The sequence below is a fragment of the Larus michahellis genome, chromosome 9, assembly GCF_964199755.1.
Source record: "Larus michahellis chromosome 9, bLarMic1.1, whole genome shotgun sequence".
Classification (NCBI taxonomy): Eukaryota; Metazoa; Chordata; class Aves; order Charadriiformes; family Laridae; genus Larus; species Larus michahellis.
The window spans coordinates 32,982,343-33,001,846 of record NC_133904.1 but is presented as its reverse complement, the minus strand read 5'-3'; the positions used below and the strand labels follow the sequence as shown (position 1 = coordinate 33,001,846).

The following is a 19,504-nucleotide window of genomic DNA, read 5'->3' as shown; positions in this document are numbered from 1 at the left end:
TAACAACACTGCAGGAACCTGTTGTTTTCCATTACAGGAAGCAACGCTTCTTAAAAGTATTTACAACTCTCAAATTGCAAAATTTAATTTTCAGATCGAATGAAGCATAATGAGCTTCATGAGCTCCTCATTCTTTACGCTCAGGCTTAGCTACAAACATAACACAGCAAAACAGATGAAAACAAGCAAATCAGGTGTATTAAAGAATTTCGATATAGTGAATGAGCATCTTTCTCTTGACCAATGGCAATTCAAGAGTCCTTCCAAGAACAAAGCATGGTCAAGCCAACAGCCTATGTATCTTCATCTCTAAGCTGAGAAGAACAATGAAATTATATGCTCTTTGCTGAAGATGGGTGAGCAAACACTCATCACATTGAAATTTTTTCTATAGTCTCATATACAGCTCATTGTTGAGATGTATACCTGCATATAACCTCTAATATCTTTGCAGAAGGCTATAATTCTATTAAAAAAATGCTGTTCTTGTATGACAGTACCATGGTGGCAAGGGGAAATGACTGAAGGAAAATTTAGCAAAATAAGAAGCAGAAGCACCAATCAAACTACAGGTAGCTAAACTGAAAAATTACTAAATCTGAGCTTTTGAGCCCAATTTTAAAAGCGAGACTGAACGTATAGATCCATTATACTCCACACACCAAAAAGTTCAGCTCTGCTTCTGTGTGAATATCAGTGACTGGAAATTTTGAAACCTGACTATTTATCGATCCAGTCAAACAGAATCAAAATAAAAGAACCACCATGCTTTTCAATGAACTATTGTGAAGGCTACCGCTGCTTAAACAAACAAAATCGACAAACCAACCAAAACCCTGAATGTGTTGTAAAAATAGACATAACTGAATATTTTCAGTTCTACACATTTTTTCTATATTAATGACTTCATAAAATACTATCTCACAAATTATTAAATCTATTTTGAATTAGTTTTCCTCACTTTTTGACCAATTTTGTCAATAGATATTTACTCAGAAGGAAAAAAAGACCTGACAGCAACTTAACTCTAAATTACTCGATCCTCTAGGGTAGCTTTGCCTTCATGTCGTTGTTCTTTAAAAGGCTAAAAGGCATTTAACTCAAAAGTTAGGTTTAATCATAAAATAATTTAGAATATTTTTTTTTTTATAGAGAAAATTCAAAATAGCTAAGTAAGCCCAGGCAGAAATGTAAAAGCAAATTAAAAACAAGTGCCCAGATATATCCCTGCTTCCAGGTGGGTTTCAGTCTATTCTGCACCTTTCTAAATAGTGGCAAAATCTTAATAATCCCTGCTGATCAAGGAAGGTTATTTAGAAGGTTGTTGAGGCCTGGAAATCTGTTCCCTGCACTGCTTAGTCTACAGATCCTTTGTGAGTGCCCAGCTTGCTGCTATGACCCTGTCTCTTCTGCCTGACATAATCTCCCCAGACAAAGCTCACTGTTTGCCCAGGAAAGGCACTGTCTCCCCTCTCTCCAGACAGTGTCACCTTGCCTGATCACTCCTTTATAAAAGAAATAAGATGCAAATTTACAACAAAGAACTCAACCAAATGTTGTCTGTCACACTGCAACTTGACAAATTCACAGATGTACAAAAAATAGACGAGATACATGATTTACAGTGGGGCTTGGAATCCAATTCCACAAATAAATTGTAATTTTTTCAAAGCGTTATTAGAAAACAAGATAAATTTGAATAAACTTCATAAATTTCAACATGTCTTCCCTGTGACATGCCAACATATAATTGAAGAAAATCCCCGGAGAGGTAAGTGTGTAGTTTTCCCATGATAGTAATTTCCTTCTGGTTATGCCGTGACAGCTGGAGAGTGAGTCTTAATTTTTCGTAGAAGTGAATTTAATTGCTTTAGAGAGTCAGTTTAGCATATCACTTCAGAAATGCCTCAAAGCTACAAGTAAACTCATTGTTAGCCAAGTAGCTTCTTATTTGTAAGATTCTTCATTTAGGGCTGCAGTTACTAAATTGTCCTTTCAATGCCTTACCAAGTATTCCACAAGTGGCCTCCCAAATCTTATCCCTGTTGGAACATTTTCAATTAAAAGTTTTATGATAAGGATCCATGATAGTCTGAGAAGTGCTGACGGTAGATAATGGGCTATAATCCAATGAATTTGGGAATCAGCGGCTTAAAGGTTATCATGGCGACAAGAATAATCCATCAAGTCTAAGCAGTTCTAGAGAAATAACTGTTCAAAATATGATAATAATTCTTAAAGAAGTGGTAAAATTCCTTTTCTGAAAAGGAAGATTGTCATCTTGAAAGTAGCTTATCTTAAATGAAACAAATGTTGTTTATGATTAACAATGATTTACCTCTGCCGAGAATACAAAAATATTTGCTGTTTTAGTTGTAGAAAGTTTTCTAATTATCCAAATATCGTGGCTATATGTTTCGCACTATATGCAGTTTTGGAGTAAATATGTGATAGATACTTTCTATCATGGGTAAGGTATCTCTAGAAACAGCTTTGTCTTCTGAGGCATACCATTGATTTCCAAACACACACACACAAACATTATTGTATATTTAAGGAAAATAAGGTAAGGCAACATAAAACCAGCAATTACACTGTATTTTTTCCCTAAAGTACAACATTTTCTATAGATGGAAAAATTAATCATCATCTTGTTTTTCATGTACCTCTCAACTCTTGATAACTGCTTTCCACTATTTTTGTAAAGCTGTTTTTTATTTTGATTTTTTTTTTGTTTGCTTATTCAAAGTGATAGGAGATTAAATTCATTAGTCATATAGTTTAAAAAATAAGATGCGTATGTACATGCCAAATATATCCATATAGATGAAATGTTCATAAAAAATACTGCTGTCATTAACCAATTAATAGACCCTATCTTACAGGCTGAATTTATTAATAATTATTTTATTCCTCTTTTCAGAAAGACAGCAGACAAGAAGCTAAAATGGAGAGGATAAGCTCAATATGGTGAGACTGTACTCAGAAAGTACACCAAACATGTTGCAGGGAAACAAAAAAGCCACAGGCTAGAAGGACAACCACTAAACTAATGCATAAATGAGACTGGTAGAATACACATATATTTCTCAACAGATGCAGTTCATAGATCTGGTATGAGAGTTTATTCAAAGAAATTAGCAAAGTAACCCAACATCCAAACACTAAAATATCTAATAGTGTATGGGGACAGCTCAATACAAGGATAAAAGTAAATAAATCAGAATAGTTTTAATAAAGAAAAAAATCAAACAGTTTACATAGAGCAACAAGTATAGTTTGGAAGACCTTTTTCTAGCTGTCAAAAATGTTTCTAACAGGTGAGGATTTAACCAGACACGCTTTCCATCTGGCAAAAATTCTGCTCAAGAAAGGATTGTGTCCAAATCTTGTTCTCCTTGTTTAGAAATTTCTAAGTGATTTTATGTGAATATTGAATGAAGTAATTGGACGTTATTGGAAGTACACTTGCTCATTAATTTTAAATCATTTTACTCCATATATATACTAGGGACCTGTACTCACACACCAGAACACCTGAACTTAAATTACATTGTAAGCAACAGTTCTGGAATATGGTGTCCTACGCTGCTCTTCGATATGCCACATTGAAGTAACAAAGTGTGACACATTAAAGGCCATTAAAGGACACGTATTGCAACAATTAGCAGCAATACAAAAAAAAGATCTGTCTCTGCATAAGGACCTCCTCAACCAAACTGCAACAAATTTATCAACATGATGACCCCTGTTTTGCAGGTCACCATATCAGTAGAGGCATAATGATATCCCTGACAGTGACAAGAAGTTCTTATTATCAGTCTTACCATATGTCCTCCTTTCTGACCTATAAAATTTAGAAACATTTTACAATACACAACAAAGTTATGACTAGCAGCAGTAACCAAAAATACAAGTAAGCTCCTACAGCATTACTCTAAACTTACAGACTGCGATGGCTGAAATTTCAATGGATATTCTTTTTACCTCCAAATAAAATATACTTTAAGTACGTGTGAACAATTCTGCTGAGTTGTGCAGTGTGATATTTAGACCCATTTATTAATTTGTATTTTGCATAAGGGAATTTAGTAACTAGCTGTGAAATATAACTGCATTAAAACGTTACATTTGCTAGATAGAGGCAGTCTCTTTACAGCTATTTATAGAGAACATAAATCTAATAATCTCAGTTACCTTTAACTCAGTATGGCATGTCATTATGTCTTTTATATAGGAGAACGTTGTTCAGACTCAAAGTTTTTGAATGGAACTTCAATGTTTCTGTGTTCTGGGTCAGCTGGCCACATGCTTGCAGGTTGGCAGGACTCAGTGTGCATACACTGTTTGCTGTGATCATCAGAATTCAGTAAAATGAACTACTGAAATCTTAAATCTCAGAAATCAAGGTCACCTTATTACAGTTAAAACAATGGAAAACACCTGGTAAATGCAGCATGCAGTGAAAATTCATACCATGATACTTTCATTTTCTTACAGACATGAAGGGCTTTCTGCACTACATTTAACCATTCTACCAAATTTCAGGCACTGCAAGCACATCAGTGGTCACTATTACACACAGAAACACTCACAGAGAGTCATTTGCTTCAGTACTTTTCTGTCTGCTGTATAGAATTAGGGCACTCCTTTTTCCCACAGCACAAAGGAAAATTACTGTTTTGTCTCACAGAAAAAGTCTAAATTTACTAACCAGATACTATGGAAAATGTACACAAACATCTTACAGGACAGCTGATGAATACTTTATTTCTGGCAGTACTTTTGTACTTTTTAGTGTGTGGCTGATCTCTAATGCTTAGCTCTTCTAAGAGAAGTGAGGGCAGTTTCAAACACGTAAGTAGGAATTAAAGAATAAAAGTCTACTAATTCATAAACATACACTCAGTGTAAAATTCAGACAAAATGAGGTCATTTATGCTGTTTACTTCACTTTGCTATTACTTTATTTGTTTTATATTTGTTATGGCCTATTCTTTTTAGTCTCTCTTCAAACAGAGGTCTTTCCCTAATCATAACTGTTTCTGCCTCCATGTCTGGACTCTGTCTGATAAACAGATTGCACTTCCTCTTATTTCATCTATCTCTTTGGATGATATGTTTTAATAGCTCAGCAGTAAAACTTTCTAGCCATGAACGTGTTCGAGCCACCATAATTTTTCATGCCTTATTGGGACTTCAATAGTTGACATTAAGAGAAAAAAATCACTAAGCCCAGACAATGTGAACTGAATTCATAATCTACTTTGGCAGGATTTTCAGGAGCACATGCCTGTAGTTTAAAAAGAGTATAGCAACAGTTACCACATTGGCTAACATGCCTCAGATAGAATAAAACCATCAAATCTAAATGAATGACTTAGTACGAAGTGAAATAAGAGAGCCATCGGTGCTTGTTCAAAGATGATTTACACATTTGCCATTTTTTCTGAGACACATCTTCGTCAATTCCAACTTCTCACTTAGTGCATTAAATTGCAAATACCACATTTGCAGGCACTGATTTTTTTATTCTTTTTTAAAGAGATTTAGTTGTGGCAAGAATGCGTTTCCATTATTCAGGCCAGCCATCTACAGTATTAGAATAGAACAGAATAAAATAGAACCAAATAGAATAGAATATTTCAGTTGGAAGAGACCTACACTGATCATCTATTCCAGATGGATGCATGATTATGAATTGTAATCCATAAGGCATCCAAGTAACACCACAACTGCTGTTTAAAAAGGTGGTTAATATTTTATCGTATGTGACCTTGTTACACCATGCGTTCATCAAACACCAAATATCAAAATGCAACACCAAGAGTTAAAACCAGATTAGCCTGCCGTCTAGAATTTAGAAGTTTCTTTGACAAAAATCACCAAATTAATATTTTTTCTTTTTTGAGAATTCAATAAAAGAAAGTGTGGTCCTGTGTAATCCATAGTTAAAATGTATTTTGATGGTGGCACGTCATGCCCTGCCCAGATTACCCCAAGCTGTTTACAGACTCATTGCTCCAGATGTGGAAGGCAGTTGCATTCTAACGGGAGTAGCATATAATTAGCATTGCAATTGAAGAGGTCAGAGAACATCAGTATTAATTTGGTCTCAGTTTAGATGCCAACACATGAATTAAAATCATGGATAAAACCTTCTGTACCAGAACAAATTGGTTGGTCACTCTTAATGTTGAGTGTGAGTTTGCATGACAAACACCGAAGAACAGTTTTCCTAGGAAAGGACATGATCTTGAGTATCACTTAGAAAGTTTTTTGAACAAATTGTATCCACCAATGTCTTTGATTTCATTTTAACCCTGTTTTCATTGATCTATGACACTGCTATTTCAGAGTAATGTCAAAAAGTAGTTGTGCATGGGCCGAACAACAGAAGATCCCTACAAGCTTTCTATTTAAAAATTAAATTAGGTCTGGGATCATGGTCATGGTCAAGGACTGGTACTTTGAATCCCATTCACAGAGCTAACTGTGAGATTTCACCATCACAAGACCCATCATTTTTAAGGATAACTTTCAAAAATTGAATTCTCAATTATTTTTTATAAATGCCTTATATATATAGAAATAGCAGAAGAATATGGGAATATATGTATTTTTCAGTGATGAGTTTTTTTCATCCTTACAGAAAAATACTTCAGTGAGACTTTTCTAGGAGGTCTCACAGCTGAAAGATGTATGAGATGCATAGATTGCAAAACGCAGCTGGAGCAAAGGCCTGAGCGCATGAACACATTATCACAAATTTAGCTAAGGCAGCCATTTGCTTCCTCATGATAAATGCAAAGTAACAGGACTTCACAAGCGGTTACTATGCCAAAATAAGTTTTGCCATGTGGATATGAACCAAGTGAAAACTCTCACAGCCTCATCCAGTGCAGAGCCTTGGCTGGAGAGTAGATGTACTATTGTACCACTGCAACTTAAACCACAGAGAAAGCTGCATTTGATGGACTCCAAAGGCTTTGGAATGATGCAGAAGTGAGTGCAATTGCATTCACTCAAGATCTAAGCATCTAAGATATTTTTACTTCATGTAAACAATGCCATTCTCCACCACTTTTTTTTTTCTTTTAAATAAAATAAATCTCTTCATAAACTACCTATGATTGAATGCATGAGGCACCCCCTAGGCAAAGACATCACTTTAGAGTTACAGTGGTACTTATAAAAATTTTCAGTATTAAGGTTCTGTCCATGGTATAAAAATTTTCTTGAGGAAAACAGTATATCTGAATATTCAGCTTATTTTATTAAATCAGTTCTCCTAGGCCATGCTCACATCCTTTGGGGTGTTTGATTTTCATGAACATTTCAGTGACTAACTTATTGGCATACACATTTGTGCAAAGTTAATTTAAAAGTACCATGCACCAGTATTTGCAAAAGGAAAGTAAAATCCACAGACAAAAGTATTTGTGCTGGAAGGGCTTTCTACTGTGGGACTTATCTGATTTACCACAAAATCCCAACCTCCAGCAGTAAATGCCTACTGAACTACTGGTGATCTCTGGAGTTGAATATTATTTCAAAAACTTGATTTTTTTATACTATTAACATTTTTTACAAAAATGTTTTTCGTTTTTTTTTAAATCTGCTCATAAACAACAATCAGAAGAAGAGACTTAAGATTTTATAGTGAACATATTAACTACTCAGCTGCATCGAACTTCATTTATAATTTTAGTAGATACCGTTTTAATGGAGAAGCATATTTGTAGAAGTCTACTGGACAGGTTTTTTTCCTGTTTATTTTTTGCATCGGAACAATATAAATCCAATGCATGTTCCAATGTTGGCTTTGCATGCACTTTATCCTTCCTTTCCTTCCATATTAGCCCCCTTAAGACCAGATTCATTTCCCCTCCAGAAGAGTGAAATAACAGGTGATAGCCATGGAAAACAGAGCTTTATTCGATTTATTGAGTGAATCATTGCTTCTCAGGTTCATTAAACTTCTCCGTAAGAAAATTTAAATTCATACATGTTTTTCTCCATTTTCAAGTACACATTCCAGTTGTGTTGCTCATCTACTTTCAACATAAAAAATGAATTAAAGCATTAATCTATGCAATCATCTTCTAAGTGAAGTAATGATATTTTCGTACCTATTTCATTGTATAATACTGCAATCGCATTTTGAAGAACCTCTCATAAAATCACATTGAGTTGAGGAAGGAATAGAGCCTCAGTAGTTGTTCTTATAAGACTTTACTATTCTTTTCAGATTTGCAGTTGCTAAACTACACTGGAAACAGATACTTGCTTACATTTCCACTTCAGAAATATATTTGTATTCTACCAGCTGTGGACATTGTCAGGAAACATGCAAAGTCAAAATTTAAAATCTGAGTTACAGGGCTCAAATCAAAGTTTTAGCCAGACTTCATATTCCTACAAGAAGACACACTTCTACTTATCACTACAGGATTTGTAGGAAATTAAGAAAACAATATACCAAATTCTGGTTCATTGCTTCTCTGTGATCAATGGAAAATATGAGCTTATTTTCAGTTTTTAAAAAGAAAATAAAACAGTCACATAAGAAATGAACTTGGGTGCATTGTTAGGAATGGAGTTATGATACCAAACATTAAAGATATGAACACTCATTGCTCACATATAAGGGCACGTCGCTATTACTTTTACTACTGAAAATGAAAGACTGAAAAAGTTCAGGACAGAACTAGGCTCTTCTCTCTTTAAAATCTGCATGGAAAGAAATGGTAGGGAGATCCCAGTATTCGGCTTCTCCCAAATCAAGGAGGCATATAAAATAGAGAATCTGAAAGTAACCTGGACAGCTCGTTAGAAGAATGCCTCCAGCACTCCTGTGCCACTCTGTCTCTCTAAAATCTTGCACTCATGCACAGCAAGTGCCTCAGAAAGCAGCATGTCAGTAGGATTATTGGGTAGGCAGAAACCTCGCCTGGGGAGAATTGTACCCTTTTTTATTCTTTTTAGAATGTGATGTGCAGGGCTCACAAAAAATAGACCTGAAGAAAGAGGGATGCTAACCTGCAAAAATGTGAAAGAAAATAAAAGGCGCTCTGGGACCCAGCACAAAACACAAAATGAGCGGAAGATTTCTTATTCGTATACATGAACATGGCTACATTTCACTTCCCTCACACACAACTATTCTAGTTCTCTCCATACTCCTACTTAACAGGCAGCCAGTCTCCTGGGAATCCTCCCTCCAGGAGCTTATAAGGGACATTATAAGTTTTCTGACCTTTACACTTCCCTGCTTCAGGGTCTCGCGTCACAATTACCAGATCTTTAGTCAAGGACTGGAAGCTGCCAGTCAGAGCTAGTTAACACCACTCCATCCAGCCAGGTCAACATGGAATACTAACAAATGTTTAATTTGCAGGCCTAACACAGACATCAGGGCAAAGACAAACGCTGTTTCCAATACAACACGGCATAACATATTAAACTGTTGTCTCAAGTTCAAATTTTACCTCTGACTTTTTTTATTTGAATAGAATTTATTAAGAGTTACCGATTTATGAAGGTTTAGTAAGAACCTATGACAATAGTTTTCAGGTCAAAATTTAAATATATTTAGGACAAGGAGTATCTTCATTTTGATACTTTGCAAATACTTAATTTCTTATGATTAAATCAGACTTGCTTAGTCTATTTGTTTGCCCACATGAATGCATCTCTGATAAATCCAGTGAACTACTTACAATAACTTCCAGGTACAGTTGAGGTCAAACAGTTTATCATTACAAGAGTAGGTGGGGAAAGGGAGTTGGAGGCAGACATATAATTAGCCTTTCTCCCCTCCTATTCTGTCCTTCCAATTTGTATCTTTTTCTTCCTTGGGTCTGCCCCCTGTACCTCTCCCTGGCAGACAGCCTCACCATGGGAGCTCTCCCAACATGGCACAGGGAGAAGCTGCAGGACTGAATGTGTTCACATCAGGGTCATGTCCTTCCCTTTTTCCTGTTACAAGCATTTTTAAACAGATGCTCATAATATTTAAATAGGATTTCTTGTAAATACATATAACCCCCCCATATTTTTCCTTTGAAAAACACCCATGCTTGGATTAAAAGTAAGGTTTTGTTATTTCAAAATTTGTCAAAATGAAAAAGAAATGTAGTCCATTAAGAGACATTTATTCTTATTGTACACAAAATTATCTATCTTTTGGCTAATTATTTCTCTTTCGCCATATAAGAAAGGTCCTACCTTCAACCATTAACTTTGGCCTCACAGGTTAATAAGTCCACTGTTGTTGTGTGTACAATTAGGCAAATGTTAGTTGGAGGTAGTAGTTTTCTGGCCAGATAGGTATTCGCCAAAAAGTGGAGTTCAATGTCCCCTCTCCATTCTGGGTGTCCATACAGATTGTGGAAGAACTGAGGTGAGGAAGAACCTATCAGGCTAGATTTATATTGCATAAACAAAACTACTCACACACACACATTAAAAACAAACAAAAAAACCAAAACAGACTTGCAGGCACCAGGACCTGCAAGTTAGGGCTTGAACCTAAAAATTAGATATAAACAGTTTAAGCCTTCATGCTACAGATTTTCCACACAGTAACTCTAACCTCCAATTAGCTGAGTTTTGATTACTCATGACCCTTCCTGTGAATCTCTGGGTGAGAAGACTGGAAGAGAACAGAAAATGCTACTTGATGAAAATTCAAAGATAGTGGATGTCACATAAAGCTACAGTTGATATCTATTGACATATTGGTGTTTGGAAGCTTTGCAAAGATTAGGCCATACCTGGCCCTTGAGCCTGTGGCAACATCAATGGATGTTCCGCAAAGATTCCTGCCTTTAGCATTGTCATCCTTTATCTTAGTAAACATCAAAATCTGAGCACAAAAGACAGAAAATGAGCTATTGATTTTTCAGTATTGTCTTAACCTGCAGCTTAATTGAAGGTCAGTATATGTATGCCTGCCAAAGACAGACTTTTGCTATTCATTGTGGGTGTCTGACACAAAACCGTCCTCAAGAGGGAGAGCACAGATACTCTTTAGGCAGTCCATAAAAAGGAGAATACGCAACCCAACACTTTCAGACATTCTCTAAGGAAAATTAAAGCATGGAGAAGACAAACTGCAAAGTAATTGGATTAGATGTCAAAAGCTTTACAGAAAAAAAGGGAGAGAGAAAGAGAGGGAGAGAAAGGGTCCCTTTAGAGGAAGTAGATAACTGCCACTCTCCTTTTGAGTTCTCTCTCTGAGGGATGGAAAACTGCAAATGCTCCTTTCCCTAACACTGTAAAATATCAGCTTTTGTGAATACAAGTATCTTGTTTTATTAGAAGGTAAGTGTAACATGATAGTAAAAGAGAAGTTGTCAGATAATAGGAAAGAAAATCCACACCTTTCTCTTATTTTCTATTATTGCTCTTGTTTTGTTTTCCTTCACCATCCTCCTCTAATGAAATATCAGATTTTGACATCTCATACCTGTCATTCAAGAAAGTTGTATAGATTATTTCCAAAAAAAAAAAAAAGAGAAAAAAAGATAAAAAGAAAACAAAAAAGAGAAACCCAAAACAATAGATACTTCTATATCCAAGACTTTTCAATGATTCTTATGAAGCTTATACTTTCCCTCTGTCATTAATCTACTTTAAGTCTCTTTCTCCTCCACATTAAATTAATTAATTTTCTCCTACATATGGCAACCAACTTCATCATATACTCCTACTTCCACTCTAATGACTGAAAACCTGGAGACATGAGCAAAGGAAAAAGCTTTATGGTTATTTAGCTTGATATTGCAATGAAGCTCCTCAGACAGTGATAGCCAACCTAAAATGTTTTGGTAAAATCAGATAGTCATGTAAAAACCTGTCATTTCTATCAGTATAAGACTTTCTGAATGAGCTTTAGACTGCTGTTGGAGGATGACTTGCACGATCACAAGGATACTGAGCAAAACCAACATTAAGTCATTCACATTTAATTCACAAGACTTTTGCAGCTGGGAGAGCATAAAGATACCTGGCTTTACTAAAACTTTGAAACACAGATTACTTGGAGGTGGATGAAGTGACTGTATTTATTTAACTGTTATTAAATAGAATATTCAATAATATTCTCCAGAATGAATGTATACAAGAACATATAATGCTGATAAGTAACTGTTCATATTTGAACTTTCAAACCTTTTGTGTTAGGGTTTAAAAAAATTAAGTTGATTTAAACAGATAAAAGTAAATCTAATCACAGACACTGAGTAACATCTCAAAAAATCTTAGTGATCTAAAAGTGTTCCCTATGAAAACTGAGTTCTCAACTCCTGGAAGGACAAAAGGATTCATAATCTTGAAAAGTATTAAATATCTTCATACAGCAGTGTTCTATGGCCATACAGACAGAAAACAAAAAGCAGATGTTTTACTCAGCAAGCAAGAATTTGTTTTTTGTATCATAATTTTATTAAAGTCACACTTTTCATTTGACCTCCAACCATCTGTGGACCTTTCCTGGCTCAGCTCTTTGAGCAAAGATTGAATGGATGGCACTGGACATCTTTCATAATTTGATTATCATATTGAGTTTGTCGTTGCAGATTCTGATACTGAATTCCTGCTATCATTTATGACGGCTAGCCTATGGTTTTGAATGCTTATTAACTAATAAATCTGTTCCTTATTTTAAAAAATGTATGCGCTGGTCTTTCATTAGAAGGGCTCCAAGCATGTGGATTTGTATCCAAACCAGTCACAGCTAGATCTATTACCTGCATCAAGATTCTGGTGTTTCTAGCACATAATCTTGTGCCCAGACTGCTGCCATAAAGCATGCACAATGATGTGGAACAGCAAAAAAGCTACAGTAGTAGGTGTATGAGATTGGAGCATTACTCACAAACAGCAAAACTTATGAGTCAGCTCTGGTGAGCAAACTAAATGAGTGCTAGGAAAACCTTTTGTATAGCATCTTCATGTACATTACACATCTTCATGCCACAAGAAAATATTTTATCACCATTTGAAATAATTTAAATATCTTAACATTCTGTACCTATAAATGCAAGAGACAATTACCACGAAGCATTGAATGAATACAAGGGATCAAGAAAAAATTTCAAGATATTCTCTTAAGGGATAATAAAAAGAATTTCAGCTGTATGTAAATAACCAAAAAGCATAAGATTCTATTTCTGTAATTCAAACCAGGAAGAACAGGGGATGCAGCTGAGGAAATTTAAAATACTATTCTAAGATATATACACTTGAAAGAGATGTCTGAAGTATAAGTAGGGAAGTATTAATACCACTGCAAAATATGGTAAAATTAAGTTGTTCTGGAACAGGAGGGTCAGGAAAACAGAATCTGCTAAATGAGTGAGGATTGCAAATTGTTGGCTTGTTCATCCCAGAAAAATAAAGGTTTCATAAAGGTAGGGTTCCTATAAGTTCAGGGGGGTGATACACATGAGAGAAGTAAATACCAGAAGAATTAGCATGTTGGAAGAAGAGCAAGTAGATATAAACCAGCAATGAATAAGTCTTCTAAGACATTAGAAGGTTTCCTAAGCAGTAGGAGATCTTCAGTAACTTAGTAACGGTTTATGCATTTATAACTTTTTTTTTAGTCTAGACCTTCCAATGATCCTTTCTAGTCAATATGCTCCTACATTAGAAATCCAATAAAATGAAAAAAAATGGTAGCAGTACTAAATAATCCTTCAATTACCACAGGCTAATTGTCAGTGATTTAATGAAACAGAAAATAATGCAAAAAGCTTTGTTTCTCACAAAGTTTAGAAAATATTTTATGAGTATAAATAGAAGAAAATGTTTTCTTTAAGACAAAAAACAAAAACAAAGGCAATCATTTTGATACTGGTGTGATTAAAAAAAAAAAAAGGCAAAAACCAAACAAACACCCAAAAAACCACAACAAAATGCCACCACAATAAAAAAAAAAACCCAAAAGCCAGCCCCCTTTTGGATACTATTGAATTAATTGTGTAGATTTAACTTTCTCCCAGCTTTCTTTCAAAGCCTCAAAAGCTTTATTAGCATGAGAAAAGCTATCCATGAATAGAGAGAATGGAAGCTATCATGAAATTCCTAAATTTTGTGATGTTGCTCTACAGAAATATACATAGGGAAAATATGCACCTGCCTCTATTTCTGGAGGAGGGTGAAATTAAGGCAATATTTTAACTGCAACAGGTAGACCTTTGGCAACTCAGACTATGAATCTCTTCACTTGTAGCATTTCCATCATCTCCAAACACATTTTTCTTACTTCAATGGCTATTTCTTTTCTTTTTCATTTTTATTTGATAATTCTTTATGTCACACACACCAATTATGAAAACAAAAAAGACAATTATAGACTTTGAATGTGTTTATCTGTATGTGTTACCCTACACAGCACATCTATTGGTTTAACAGTTATCATGCTTATTCATTTATTATTTTTTGTTTCCAAATGAGTTCTACTAGAGGTGTTGTTTTAAATACTAAGGTCCAAATCCTGCTGCCAAGAAGTGGCAGTGTAGTAGAACTCATTCATTAGTAGAACTACAAGCACTGTAGTAGAACTCATTCATTTTCGCTCTGTTTATCCCACCTGTTCCTTTGTTGTTGTTCATGTAATGTAGCTGCCCATACAGCTAGTATCCTGGCCTGTTTCTTTATGCATTCTTATTCCAGAGAAGGGAAACATTTCCCTTACTTTTAGTTTAATTTACCTTACATTTAAATGAGTATGTTACTTCAGAGAGCGCTTCCAGTCCAGCATACAGGACTAGATGACAATAGGGTTTCTTGGCCAATCTTCAGAAAAGAACATTGTATAATAAGATTATTTGATTTCAGACCATGTCTCAACAATAGTATACACAATACCTGATATCCATAAGACCCACAACTTCAAGGGTCAGAACTGAGCCATAGAAAAAGTTTTTTCTTTTAAGCAGGAGTTTACACTGAGCATTGTGGCATGGGGGAAAGAACATTTCAGAGATGAGGATACAGATGATGTAAAAATGTTACAAACCAGTTTGGAAATGTTTTCATGCTTCCTAAATGATTTGTCTGTGGCCTGAATTATTCCTGCAGCTATAAGAGCTGTGGGTCATACTGCTCGGCAAATCACAGCCAACTTTTTTAGACAAAGTTAACTAATACAAGCTGTTCTCAGCAAACTGAGAACAAAAACCTTCCTAAACACCTGAGCACCTTCACAGCTAAGGAAACATGAAGTTCTACATGATGCCCTAAACTTGTAGGAATTCCTTTCACAGCAGGAATTCAATACAAATATAAATAGAATCCTTCATCTCATGATATTCTCCACATTGAATATTCATTCTTCTGGGTTTTCTTATCGCTTCTTTAGAAAACACTATTTTTCCCACTGGTCCAAATTGTGAATTGTGATTACTATATACAGCAGTATAAATTGGCATTGCAGTGGAGACTTAGCTGCACATCTTTCTGCCTATATTTATAATCCACCACCACCTGTATATTTTGGATCTAATACAACGCATATAGCAGTACAGTGAGATTCTCTTTGGAGACTTCAGTCACATACAAGATTACCTGTGTTCTCTTTCCAGGCTCACAACTCTTTACAGTAATTTGTGACAGCAGGATTAGCCCATAGCACGTATTTTCTGAATTATCATAGCTACCAATGTTCTTCTGCTGTCCCGAGAGTCCTTTTGCCTCCTTTTTTACTACATTGTGTGAACTAAAGACCGAATTGCCACACCTCAAGTCAAGTACTCTGTTACCTAATTCGGAATAACTAGTTTGTGTATTTTTAAGGAAGACTGAAGAACACAGAGAACTTACTTGTAAACTAGACAGCAACTGAGAAGCTTAAAAACATATTTATCTTTTGAAGACGAGATACAGAAAGCAAGCTGTTCTCCAAGAGGTGGACTTTTACATATGAACACACACATTCTCATACAAAGGCTCAAACTCAGAGTTACAGAATGACAACCATACCGCAATGCAATCAGTAGCTAGAGAATACGATCTAACGAAGAACCAAAGCACTAATTTCATTTATTTTTTCATCCTACCAAAGCTTATAAAATCATTCTGTTCCACCATTATAAAAATTCTGCTGATATGCCATACATTCACAATGGGAACCTGCTGTGGGTTTTTTTGTTTGTTTGTCTGGGGTTTTTTTGTTTGTTTGTTGTTTTTTTTTAATTCCTAGAAAGCTGGAAAAGACAAGACTTTCCAAAAGAAAAAGGACTTGAAACTCAGCCAGCCATCTACAAGCGATCCTACAAAGACGGTATGAGCTACATTTCTATACCATGATGAAAAGCCTAGAAGAAATGACTGGGAATGCACTGACTTTAGAAGTTTCTATTTCCTCTTTTAGACACTGATATAAAAATCATATATGCCATATTTTGCCTATAAGTATCTCTGGAAAAATTATAAATTATATAAATTTAAACTATTATTCTCATCTTTTATATCTATTCTTTTTTAGTTAATCTTTTTTAATTACATTTATGTGAGATAGCTTTTACTTTTATACCTTTTTGATTTTGAACCATTTTCAGATTATACTCAGGATTTATTTTCTATTCCATCACTCCTCTTTGACTTTCCCTTTCCTACCTCCTAACTTCATACAACTTCGTATCTACCACATATTCTTAAGCTCAGTCTTTTTGCTCAAGCTTTCCAGAACTTTTCTGCACCATTGCCTTCAGCATGGGCTTGGTTTTGCCTGGTTGAATTTATTAGTGGTGTTTTATAAAAAACTAACTATAAGCACCTAAGAATACAGGATTTGAGAAAGAAATCCCAGCCTGACAAATTTAAGGAGGGATTTCTCAAATCTTGAGCAGTTGGGGTTTTGCCACAGGTAACAGCCTGGTCTCCCTTCACAGCTGTACCAATAGGAGGGTCAGATAAGCTAAATAGAGGTAACAGTGAATGTCTGGTACCTCATGCTCCTTTTTTAGAATAATTTTAAAAGCAAATAGTCATAATATTTGAAACAAATATTCTGTCTAGATAAGACAATGAAACACAAATATATGTTTTGTAGTGTTTTGTAAATGGGAACGTTTCTCTTCATGGTAAATAAATTTGAATGAACTGCAGGACAGAATAAAAGTAGTTCATTGTTCTGAACTCTAACAGCACTTGGGAAGAGGGGGAGACACACAGAGACAAGGGGGGGACTGGATTCGATTTTATTATTATTTATTTATACAGACTCATTCCTTGAAACATTTGTTACAGCAAATATCAAGTATGTTCTCATACAGGGATATACTTAACTCCTGCAGGTTTTGGTGCCTGGTTTAGTGGCATTAGTAGTTCTAAAAGGAAAAAGAAAAAATCTTTTTACATTAAGAAAGAATAGTTGAGAAATTAGAAAACAGAGATTTCACCTTAGCTCGCGCATGCAAAGCATTGGACTTTTCATCACTGTAGGTGTTTTGGAGCAAGTTCAGCAGTAACCCTCTGTACAATCTTTCCATCTCTCCCACTAAGCCCCCACAATCTCCTGTTGCACAAACAGAGCAGAAAATACTGCTGTGTTACTTCAGCAGATTGTCTGTGCTTTTTAGCTCTTCCTAAAGGAAGTCTGCGTGTTTGATAACTCCTCTCTCTTCTGCTCTATTCATCACAACCTGGGCCATATGAATATCACCTATTTCACTTCATTACCCAAGAGCAGTTTGCTATTTCTAAACTAAGACCTTCAGAAAGATTTTGGTATAAAAACCTCCTATAGATTTTGTAAACAAATGTAAAAATGATTCTTGGTCTCAAAGCAAGAGTGTGTATTGCCAACAAATATTATACATCCAAAAAGAATACAAAATTCTGGATGAACTTCAAATTTCAAAAAATTCAGTATAGATAAATTCCTTGAAGTTCAGAAAGATATAAGTTTTAGGAGAGCCAAGGCACTGAACATGAAAAAATGTTATGTATATTCAATGTTGCCTATTCATATACAGATTTTTTTTCTCAGTTTTTCTTTTCTCACTAATTGTGTCCCTTCTGAAAAGCCTTTCCAACCTGCTTAATTTGATTTTTGAAGTGGCCTTTTTATTCAACTAAGAATTTTTTGTGTTTGGTTTTGTGTATTTTTTTTTTGTTTGGGTTTGTTTTTGACAAATTTCCTTTGAAAAATTTAGATAATTCTATCAATACCAATCAGCCTAGTTATGTTTCATACATTACTGAAACTCTGGAAGAAAAAAAACCTGTTTGTGAAACGTCTAAGCTAGAAGAAAACTCAATAAGATACTGTAGCATATTAAACTGTAACACCGCTAAAGCTTTCCTAGAAATATGACAGGTGTCAGCTAGTGAGGTGAAATATCGGCAGAACTTCTTTTTATTCCCACTGAATTGCGAGGTACAAAAACAACAGAGAAAGAGCCTTGAAATTTCACAGATTTCTTACACAAGAGTCCTGGTGAGGAGTGTTTTGATGGTATAGATGCTCAATTAAATCAGCCTCTTTTTTTTGATATTTTAGCTAAATGAAAGAGGAGATATGGGTGGAGAAAAACCCTCAAAAGTCCACTGATGATTTCATTATCATTTTATCTCAAAGGTTCAGAAATGACAGAAGGAAGTTAAACACATTAGTTCAGTTTTGTGATGCCGATTGTACAATGTCGAAAATAATAGGGGCTTCTAATACATAGCTACTTTATATTTTATCTTTTATTCTGTTAACTATTTCTGAAGAATTAAAGACAAGCCAATCTCTGAACCTGGGTGGAAAAAGATTTGAAACTACCTGCGAGAGCAAATTTTTCTACACTGGGGAAGAAATTTCAGAAGGCAAGTACAGATTAGCTAACAGCTATATGAATTAATTATTGCAGCGACTACTACTTATAAGATATATTTCACCGACTGCTACCTCAAAAAATTTAAAGCATTATAATGAATTCAATCAAGAGCTTTCCTCCAGACCAACAGTATATCTGCATATATATGTATATAAATACACATATATACGCATGTATGTGTGTATATATATATAACATTATAGCTACAGTTTTAGGGGCTAATGGGTTTGAGGATTATTTTTTGATGTACTACCTAGAATATATTAAATGAAGAGTGCTTGTGTCATCGTAAATTGAAAGAGTGATATTAGGGAAGAGACATACGTTTACCAACAGAGTTCTTAGAAAAAGATCTTGCTATAGTATTTAGATAAACGTTATGCACATAAATACCTTTTTCAAGTATTACACATTTCTTGTGCAATTCAAAACAACCTTTCCACAAATCTTAACCTTTTCTTCTTGTCTCTGCTGTATCTTATGGTTCCTGTTGCCTTTGCATCAGCAAGGAGATCAAAATCATGGTTATGTTTTATGTTTTTATTAAAGTTGTAACCTTTAAAATATATCTCCATAGATAAAATACATAGGAACTCCTCACAAGTGAAGATATCCGTTAAAAACCCTAGTTATTTTCAAAATGCTCAGTGCTTTTCTGTGCATTG

The 19,504-nt window shown here is 34.9% G+C and overlaps 2 long non-coding RNA genes across 3 annotated transcripts in view; one reads left to right on the top strand and one right to left on the bottom strand.

Annotated features, from left to right (window-relative positions):
* Nucleotides 1-18,828, top strand: part of LOC141748435 (uncharacterized) — a 44,891-nt gene extending 26,063 nt beyond the window's left edge. Inside the window, exons 2-4 of the long non-coding RNA XR_012588996.1 lie at nucleotides 2,924-2,970; nucleotides 16,214-16,294; nucleotides 18,733-18,828. This is a non-coding gene — a long non-coding RNA (uncharacterized LOC141748435). The remainder of the gene's footprint in view (nucleotides 1-2,923; nucleotides 2,971-16,213; nucleotides 16,295-18,732) is intronic.
* The window catches only part of LOC141748434 (uncharacterized), a 121,738-nt gene that overhangs the window by 81,426 nt on the left and 20,808 nt on the right, over nucleotides 1-19,504 (bottom strand). The window lies entirely within an intron of this gene.